Consider the following 10,858-nt stretch of genomic DNA (forward strand, 5'->3'; position numbering starts at 1 on the left):
CAAGCATTATCCATCCATTACGCAATGAACATAGGACGGCCTTGTTTTTTTTCTTCCCGTAAATATTATTAATTAATACAACCACAGTTATCTGACACGTTGGTTGTCCATCCCTGTCTCTTCATTTTTTCTGACACGTTGGTTGTCCATCCCTCTCTCTTCTATTATGCAGGATAGAGACTGTATAATCATCCAGCGAGCAGACCAAGCAGCCAACCAATGTATAATTAATACAATCAAATGTTAATCCAACGTAAAAGAAGAAGTTATATTTTGAGTAGGATTCTCTTCTCTCATATTCTCATCTATTTTTTTTTCTTTCTCTAACATATTATTTTTTGTCTTTCTTTATAAAAAAATCAATATAAGATATTGACGTAATTGCCGTAAACGTTCAAATAGGAAGGGAGGGAATGAGAGAGAGATTAAGAGGGAGAGAATCCTACTCTGTTATATTTTATTTACCAAAAAACAAAAAAAAACATAAAAGAAGAAGTTATGATTCATTCCCTTTTCACATGCTGTCAGCTGGTTCATTTTATTGTATAATTATTTCAATGATTTATGCAAAACTAAAACTTCGTGCTCCTATTTTTGTCAATTTCACTCCATTTAAATGAAGTTTAGTAGTTTTTCAAGGTTGCATTAATAAAACGAAAAACATCACCGATCAGAAATACAGTCCCAGGATAACGTTTGCCTGGATAACATTTAGTAGTTTGTTTACAGATAAAATTTAATCCACTAACATTATTGCTCTACTCAATTTGTTTTAAGCTACTATTAAGTAAGAAACGAAACACTTTTGTAAAGAAGTAATGACATATTTACTTACAAGGAATATATTTATAAGAAATGAGTCTCATTTTCATTGCCCTAAGTTGGTCGTGCATTTGGCATTTCCAAGTTTCAAATTTCAATTTCATATTTAATCAATTGCATCCAAAATCATACAATGGTAAACTTCTAACTCATGACAGATAGTTCTGCATATCAAAGTATTAAATCAAGAATAATGTGGTAGTGTTTTATTTGCTCACATATTGACCTAAAGTATATTTATTTATTCTAACACTTAAAATTAAAGCAATCATGAGTGTAGTCATTGTATTGGTTAGAGTGGATTTTACACGATCACTCGAGTTCAAATTCTCTTTTTTTATACTTTAAATTAATTTAAATTAAAATATCGTTTGTAATAAGAAGATAAAATATTAACATGTCACCTATAAATATTAGCACTAATGCTTTTGAATACCGAAACCCATATGTGCCAATTGCAAGACTATGTCAATTTAAATGTAGATGCTACAATTGCAAGACTGCCAATCTGGATTCAAATGTAGATGCTACAATTGCAAGACTCTGTCGATTTAAATCATTCATACAGAAATATGTGCAACTATTGAAGCCTTCATTTTCTATGGACTCTGTCGATCTAAATATATATTTAAAAATTAAATAATATATATATATTTTTTTCGGTTCGGTTTGGGAATACCGAAATCCCAAAAACTTGAGACCGATTCCCGTACCGAAATTTCGGGATCGGTTCGGTATTGGGTACCGAAATTTTCGGGAATTTCGGTTTGGGATTTTTTCGGTTTGGTTTCGGGAATTTTTCGGTTTGGTTTGGGATTTTTGGGATTTTTTTCCAGCCCTACTAAAAACAACTATTTGTGCGTATACCTAGGGGAAACATTTAGTACTATAATTCAATTGCACTTTCTTTTTCTTTATATACGCCGTGAAAGTTATAATGTCGAAGTAATGGCATGCGGGTGGAAGAATCTACGGTTATAAACGAACTAAGGAAAAAGAAGCAAGATAATTTAAGGGGAACATCATATTTCATTCAGGGAACGAGAATAGACGAGATTTATATATATATGAAAAAATGATTTCAAGACAAGGGTATTTGCAAATCAAGATTTGAAAAGACAAAATAATAATCAAGATTTAAAATCTAATATTATTAAAGTCTCCTGTTTATGTGCTGATAGTACTATGCATTCATCCCAACTTGCAAACCAGAGATTTTAAGTTTGACTATCATAAATCACAAGTTAGACATTTAATTATGGTTGGCCTATTAAATAAATCCTCCATTAATATTTTATTTTTTAACAAACGATATCATTTGTATGTGGAATGGGAATTTGTGGGATTGAAACCGTACCATAATGCATAAGTATTATTGTTTTTCGTCATTGCAGTCAAGCTTCATCTACATTACTATTCTATCTAATTAGCTGGATATCACCTCTAACTATTTCAGCTACACATCCCTTGTAATATGTAAGGAACTTGTAATTTAGTTGGCTAATAACATCCACTCTTGCACTTGAGGTTTCAAGTTTGATTCTTCCCTCATCCAATATTTCTTTTTAAGAAAGAAATAGTAGCCATGTGTAGATATATGTCCCATCTGGGAGTGATTACAAGTCAACAAGAGAAAGAGAAAGTTTCTTTCTTCAAATGGAAAAACTTTCCTTTTTCTTCTTTTTTTTTATTACTCCAGACTGGGCTAAGAAAAACAAAATAGCTTAAACTAGGGATGGAGCAGGATGAAAATGAAAACTTAAATCAACCAAAATAATCCCCCATTTGCACTAACAAAAACCTTAATTAGGCTTTGTTTGATGTCTAGTGAGATTAGAAGAGATATTTTTTTCATGTCTAATACATCCTTTACCTTCAACTTGTACAGGATTTGAAAATTGCATCCATGTTTCATATAAGGTATAATGAATATAAAGAGTTAACTAATTCAAGTCAATCATAAACACCAAACAAGACCTATGACACTTGAACATCGATTACAAAGAACTTCAAAGCTAAAGAAATATACACAATTGAAAATAACTCTTCTACTCTTTCTTCTCTCCAATCTAAGTGGCATTCTTATATTGGAGATTACAATAGCTCTATTGCAATCTAAGGCATGGGAATCAAGTCGTTTTCCATTATTTTATAGTTACGAATGTAACATAATTTTCCATACAAAATTCATAACTTAGCAACCGAACATATATTGCAGCACAAAGATAAATTACACTGATGTCGTTCTAATCTTTGAGTCATTATCTTGACTATTTTTGTTGTTTTGGGAATGTACCATAATGACAAATGTTCTGCAGTGGTAACTTAAATCTGTCCGCCCGTTTCCATTTTGTGTAAACCTTGATCCCTTCGTGTAAACTTTTGTGTAAACCTTTGGAAATGTAGCATAACGACTATTTTTGTTGTTTTTGTTGTTTATACAAGCATATGCTCAAACATCCATACATTTCCACTATGTGTAAACCTTGATCCCTTCAATAACGCATGGGATTAATAATATTCCAATTTATAGAATGATTATTTGGTCTTAGAATGTGCGACAAAATCAAGCTAGCTAGGCTACAGGTGTCATTTCAAAAAAAAGGAGTTCTGTTTGATCAATGATCCATATCGATTTATATAGAAAAAAAAAATTCTTATATAATGCACAATTTAATATGCTGCCACTGTCATCTTCTATCTATGCAACCTCTTTTGCAATAAGCTCCCACTATAAAAAGGCCACAAGCCTTTGCATCCATTGTGCCAGACTCTCGCCCTCCTTACATATATAGTTGACAAACATTTTTGGCCTGAACCAGAACAAGAAAATTAGTGTCGTTAATTAGTACAATGAGTGATAGTACTACCCTCCCAGATACACAAGGAAAAATCACCCTCCCAGATGCATGGGTCTACAAAGGCTGCCCAACCGAGCGGTCAAAAACTGGCGGCTGGACAGCGGCCGCCATGATTCTAGGGATAACTAGCTACCCACCCTGCCTATGTTTATGTGCTCCCTTCACTCAATTGCTTCTTGCATACACAGTGCTGGTCTTTGATATTTATTTATAAAAATTTTTAGGTGGAGAGGCATGTGAGCGGCTAACAACGCTAGGAATTGCTGTGAACTTGGTGACTTATTTGACGGGCACCACGCACTTGGGCAGTGCTACCGCGGCCAATACCGTCACCAACTTTCTTGGAACTTCCTTTATGCTCTGCTTGCTCGGCGGTTTTGTGGCAGACACCTTTCTTGGCAGGTAATTAGTTTTCAATTGACTTCACATTTTTATTTTGGATTTGCCAATACCATAATCAATGTCCGCTCATTCTTGGTGTATGTGCGCTTTGAATTTACTTACAAATAATCATTCATGATTTATCTTCTCATACGAAAGGATCTCATTTATATTAGATTTAGATGTTAATTAATTATAATATAATTTGAAAAACTTCTCTTACATTACTTTTCAAATCTCGGCAGGTACCTGACAATAGCAATATTTGCCACCATCCAAGCAATGGTAAGGCTTCTAATTTACCATTGGCATTGAGAAGAGACTCTCACCCAAAATAAATACATAATCAATTCATTTCTAGGTGTATTTCTAAATACGTATCTTATACCATTGATGAAGTCCATTAACTAGGGTAACTTGCTCTTTTGTATAAGCACACACATTAATCAACCCTACTTGTTTTCGTGTTGTTTTTTATTTTTTCTTTCTTTAATTTCTTGTTTTGGTTAATAGGGTGTGACAATATTGACCATCTCAACCACAGTCCCCAGCCTCCAACCCCCCAAATGCACCGCTGGAACCGGCTCGCAGTGCCTCCCGGCCAGTGGGAAGCAGCTGACGATCCTCTACACAGCCCTCTACCTCACCGCCCTCGGCACAGGAGGCCTTAAAATCGAGCGTTTCAGGGTTCGGCTCTGACCAGTTCGACGAATCGGACAAACAAGAAAGAAAATAAATGACGAACTTTTTTAACTGGTTCTTCTTCATAAGCATAGGCTCACTCGCTGCAGTCACAGTTCTTGTTTACATCCAAGACAACTTGGGGAGGCAATGGGGTTATGGAATCTGTGTCTGTGCAATTGTGCTCGGCCTCATTGTGTTCTTGTCAGGCACACGACGGTACCGTTTTAAGAAACTTGTGGGTAGCCCTCTGACCCAAATTGCAGTGGTGTTTGTGAACACGTGGAAGAAGAGGAATATGGAACTGCCGTTGGACTTGACTTTGTTGTACAACGTTGGTGACATAGATGATGGACTCACGGAGAAGAAGAAGCAAATGTTGCCTCATAGCAAGCAGTTCCGGTTAGTGTTATCAACCCTAATTCTTACGTATTTAACTACTTCAATTTGCATCAACTGTTTTTTAACTTATTCATCACATCCTTTGTTTACAAAATAATGTGTTTATATGACTTCTCAAAAGAAAATACGATTTAAAGTGAACTCAAATTTAAATTATCTAACATTGTTAATTTATTTGATGAATAAAATTTGATAATTTCTTTTTGCATCTTACAAGCTTTGAATTAATTACAACCTATCTAACCATTTAACACGTTAAAAAGTTGAATTAACAATCTATCTAACCATATAATACGTTGAAAAGTTTAATAATATTACATATAAAATTATTCCAGAGTGAAATTTACATGAAGTCTGTAGTGTTTATTGATTAGTCCAAATGTGAAATTAAACTTATTTGTGCATCAAGCATTATTGACGAGTCAATTATTTAGGTTAGCTCTTAGCTGCTAATACTAAAGACTTGAAATAGTTATTGAAGAAAAGATTTAAAATTATTGAACGTAAAATACTACAAAGAGTGGTGTTCGTGTACTTTGTCCCTACACTAGTTAGGGGATGTGACAATTGTAAAGGGGCTTATCCTCTCTTTTCTTTTTGGATCATTACATGCACCAACCAATAGGCAACTTTAATTATCCAATCAGTGAATACATATGAAGACACCTAGTTTTTGAAAGGATGAAATGATGAAATGATGAAAAATATATACTGTTCGGGATCACTAAAAAAAAATTACATATTGCATCTTACAAAATGAGTGTCAAATCTAAAAATGAGTGTCTGATATCCTAACCCATTTGATATAAGATTCTTGGTTATCGGCCTGCAGCGAGAGAAACCTGGCCATGAAATAGACAGCTAACTGACTTTTGTTTGAGAACCCATGCAATTTATGGAATAGTTATCAACTAATTAATATGTATCACTAGATGTATGTACCCATTCAACCAAACTTATCTTTGCTATTATTCCTATGTAACAATTTGTCCATTCATGCAATTATCGGGAGATAAATTAAGTTTTCCTCATTTGAAACAAACAACCAAAATCATTTTTCTTTTTCATAATTCATTTCTAGCCTTGGGATCATTTATCCATTTGTGATATCATAATTCTATGTGTCTTATTTATTTACAATATGTATATGAAAAAGATTAAATTATTTTATATATATGGACAAATAAGTTTTTACAAAGACATTCTAAAATGAGTATCGTTTAATTTAATGGATATAGATTTAGATTTGGATGATTTTTAGTATAGATAATCTTGAAGAGAAAACCTGAAAGATACACAATTGGATCGTTGAAATACATAAGTGTGCACTAAAACAATATATGTCAAAATGTGTGTCAACCATAGATGAAAATATCGATAATATCGGCGATATTTCGCCGATATTATCGTTTTTTTCATATAACGATATTTCGCGAGTTTTTCTTTAATTATCGTTATAATATCGCGATAATATCGCGAGATGAACCTAAAAATATTTGAAAATTTCTGAAAAGTCTCAAACATGCACATAAAGGGATTCGAACTCCTCCCATCTAACTCCTTCAGCGCCTTGACCACTATACCACTTACGTTTTTGTGAAAACATGCTAAACTATTTATATATATGGTTTTGTTTTGAATTCTTTTTGCAAGAAACAAATTTGCACATATTCCAAATTTTTTGTGGTATTATATTTTAAATTGTGTCAATTAATTACTTAGTCAATGGCATGTGGTTTTTAATTTTTCTATTTTTTATTTGGTCACTTACATGTATGGTTGGAAAAAATTCTCAAAAATCCCAAACCAAACCGAAAAAGTCCCAAACCAAAACCATCCCGAAAAATACCGAAATTTTCGATATGGGATTGGTTTCCAAATCCCATTTGTTTGGTAATCCCGAAATCCCGAAAAATACCGAAGTATTCGGTTTCCTATTGACTTTTGGGTTTCGGTTCTTGAAAGTCATTGTCATGGTTGCTGACTACTCTTCACAATACACTTACTCTACACATAGAGATGATGAAGATAGTGAAAATTTTGAACCTCATAGGAACTCTATGTGGTACTTAGTCACTCATGTATCTTACCATGCAATGTATAAAGTGTAAAATATTGTACTAATTCATTATATATAAGTGATTATGGTGTGTTTAAACTTCTTTCATTAATTACTACATATTTTCTACACTCACAATATTTGACAGCTCGCTATATAATCAACTTAAATCAGTTAAATCCATCATGCAATGCATTTCATTCTAATTTTTTGTGATAAACTAATAGATAATTGACTAAATAAACATCCTGCAAAGTTTCAATAAAAATTTCCAAGTTTTTCTTACAATTTCCGTGGTTTCCATGTAATTTTTATCGATATCGATATTATCCCGATATTTCCATCGATATTTCCGTGTTTTCGGACTACCGATATTTCCGATATTACCGATATTTTCTTCCTTGGTGTCAACAAATGTACTTGTCCATCGATTCTAATCCATATATATAGAGAGTTACGGAACTTCTATATATCATATATTTCAATAAGAAACTATATAATCAACAATTTAGATTCTGTTGGACACAACTCATGGACCAATATTTTCTCACATATATTTTGTTACATATAAAAGGATAATACTTGCATCCGATCATGTGGGAATAAACACATTCTTTTATTTGTGAATAACGCATCTTGACCGAATAAATTCAATAATTAGAACATTTCAATTTATTAATCCTTATTTGAAGACCACTCCTACAAAAAATCATTCAAATTGGGGATTGTTTAACATATTAATCAAATGGACAGTTCATCATGATATGTTATTTGGTACCTTTACTGTCGATTTGTTTTATACATTTGAATGACTAAATGACTTCAAATGAAGATTAAGAAACTGAAGATTCTCTAATTTGTATAGTCAAAATATGTTATTCACAAACCCCAGAGGAAATGAAAGTACTATCCTATGTAAAATGGTGAGTGCATATGTATGTGTAGTATGGTGCTATATATAATTTGGAGAGAATCAAAAGGAGTATAGATCCTCTCCGGATCTAAAAAAACAAAGTCTAAGTATCAAATGATCTGGACCGTTGAAATTTGATCCAACAGTTACAAACAAGGGCCCCCTCTAAAAATTATAATAATTGTAACCATTTAATTAAATTTCAACGGCCTGAATCATTTTATTCTTAGATTCTGTTTTTTTAGATTAAGAGAGGATCTGTACTCAATCAAAAGCATATCACGAGGGACGGGGCCAGTCTGTCCTGCATGAAATTCAATCGATCCTCACGCTATTTGTGTTTTGGAGTTTGGTTCTAGTTATCGCCATCCCCAGTCATCCAAAACCAAAAGTCATCATGTTCCCCAGCTCCATCGGTCACGGACATATTTCCTTTGCTTATATATTCCACTACCTCCTTCTGTCCCTGATTTGCGTTGTTCCCTATGCATTCCATCACACACTATTATCATTTGAAAAATCTTTTCTTGGCACAAGAGAACAACTCCCACAAGTAAAAAAATAAAATAAAACAAAAGTGATGATCATGTGGCTCACAAAACTTCCCTTGTGCTTGTTCACATGACTATGTTCTTATATTTGTGTTATTATTGGGAACAAATTTCTTTTTTTCCCATAATACTGCACCTAGAAAGATGTTCAACCTTAACTTGGTCACACATGTGCAACGTAAAACTACAGAAAATGGAAATAGGTAAACTAATTAAGAAAAAGTTAAGTGGAACGTTTCTTTCACGTGACAAATCTAATAATATGAAGAAGAAAAAAAACTTATAATACCTGTCATGTTTTAATGAGACTCGATTAATTTATTACTAACCTTTCATGTAACAGGAAATTTTTCATGAATATTTTTCTTAAACGAATGAAGATCTATATATGTTTAAATAAAATATCGTTCACTACACCACTGATGGGAACTATTTATTACATGCATACAAACGATGCTACCATGAAGAAGTACAGTTGGCTGATAAGAACATGTATTAGGGTTTAGGGTTTTGTCAACAATTTGAATTAATTGATTTCTCCTAGTGCAGTTTCTTGGATAAGGCAGCAATCAAGGAACCAAAAATAGAAGGTGGTAAAACCACGATCGGAAACAAATGGAGTTTAACAACCCTAACCGATGTTGAAGAAGTAAAATTGATCATCAGAATGTTACCAATCTGGGCCACTACCATAATTTTTTGGACAGTTTATGCCCAAATGACCACATTCTCAGTGTCCCAAGCAACCTCCATGGACCGCCACATCGGAAAATCGTTCCAAATCCCGCCGGCATCACTCACTGCTTTCTTTGTAGGCAGCATTCTATTAACTGTCCCAGTTTACGACCGGATTATAGTCCCAGTTGCAAGAAAAGTACTAAACAATCCTCAAGGACTAACCCCATTGCAACGCATCGGGGTTGGTTTGGTCTTCTCAATATTTGCCATGGTAGCAGCAGCACTCAAGTGAAGCGTCTGAACGCCGCAAGATCACATGGGTTGACAGGCAATCCAACGGCTGAGATCCCACTGAGTGTTTTCTGGCTGGTCCCACAGTTCTTCTTTGTGGGGGCAGGAGAAGCCTTCACGTACATTGGGCAGCTGGACTTCTTCCTTAGGGAGTGCCCGAAAGGAATGAAAACTATGAGCACAGGGCTGTTTCTGAGCACCCTCTCGTTAGGGTTTTTCGTGAGCTCACTGTTGGTGAGTATAGTGCACAAGGTGACAGGGGGACACGAACCCATGGCTGGCTGACAATCTCAACCAAGGAAAGCTTTATGATTTCTATTGGCTATTGGCACTTCTGAGTGCTTTGAATTTGGTTGTTTATTTGTTTTCTGCCAATTGGTATGTCTACAAGGACAAAAGATTTGCTGACGAGGGCATAGAATTGGAGGATACCATGTTAAGACTGCAGAGACCTTGAAGAAGAAAGATTCAGAATGCAGAAAGAAGGAAGAGAGAGAATTGAGCTGAGAGAGAGAGAGAGAGAGAGAGAGAGAGAGAGAGAGAGAGAGAGAGAGAGAGAGAGAGAGAGAGAGAGAGAGAGAGAGAGAGAGAGAGAGAGAGAGAGAGAAAAAACTATTCGTTGTATTTCTTGAATGTTAAGCAACAGTTTACAACAATCTGTTTTACTTGGTTACAAAGCTTTCTCACTAAGTTAGAGACTAACTACCTTATAACAACCTATGTAATCTCTTGACAAGTGTCACTCATTTTTTCCATAGATTCATCTTTCACTTGGATACTGGTTTTCTTCACTTCACTACTCTTACATCCCCCCCTCAATCTCATGCTTGAATGATCTAAGCATGAGATTGCCACAATGTAACTGAAACAATGGTGCAGACAGTCCTTTGGTCAATATATCAGCAGATTGATCAGATGAAGAGACATGTTGAATTTGAAGATCACCTCTTGTTACTCTTTCTCTTACAAAATGGTAATCGATTTCAATATGCTTGGACTTAGCATGGAATACTGGATTTGTAGATAAAGCTATGGCTGAGACATTATCACAATGAATTATGGGAGGCAATAATGGAATGTGAAGATCACAAAACAATTGCCTTATCCAGGCAAGCTCAGCTGCAAAGATGGCAAGGGCTCTAGACTTAGCTTCAGTTAAAGACCTGGAAACAGTATGTTGCTTCTTTGAAGCCCACGAAATTGGGTTTCAACCAAGAAA

General features: G+C 34.5%; 1 pseudogene; it reads left to right on the forward strand.

Moving 5' to 3' along the window:
• Positions 1-3,548: 3,548 nt before the first annotated feature.
• Positions 3,549-10,417, forward strand: LOC126626044 (protein NRT1/ PTR FAMILY 6.3-like; annotated as a pseudogene).
• Positions 10,418-10,858: the final 441 nt, after the last annotated feature.

Source organism: Malus sylvestris, chromosome 6 (genome assembly GCF_916048215.2).
Source record: "Malus sylvestris chromosome 6, drMalSylv7.2, whole genome shotgun sequence".
In the NCBI taxonomy this organism is placed as follows: domain Eukaryota; kingdom Viridiplantae; phylum Streptophyta; class Magnoliopsida; order Rosales; family Rosaceae; genus Malus; species Malus sylvestris.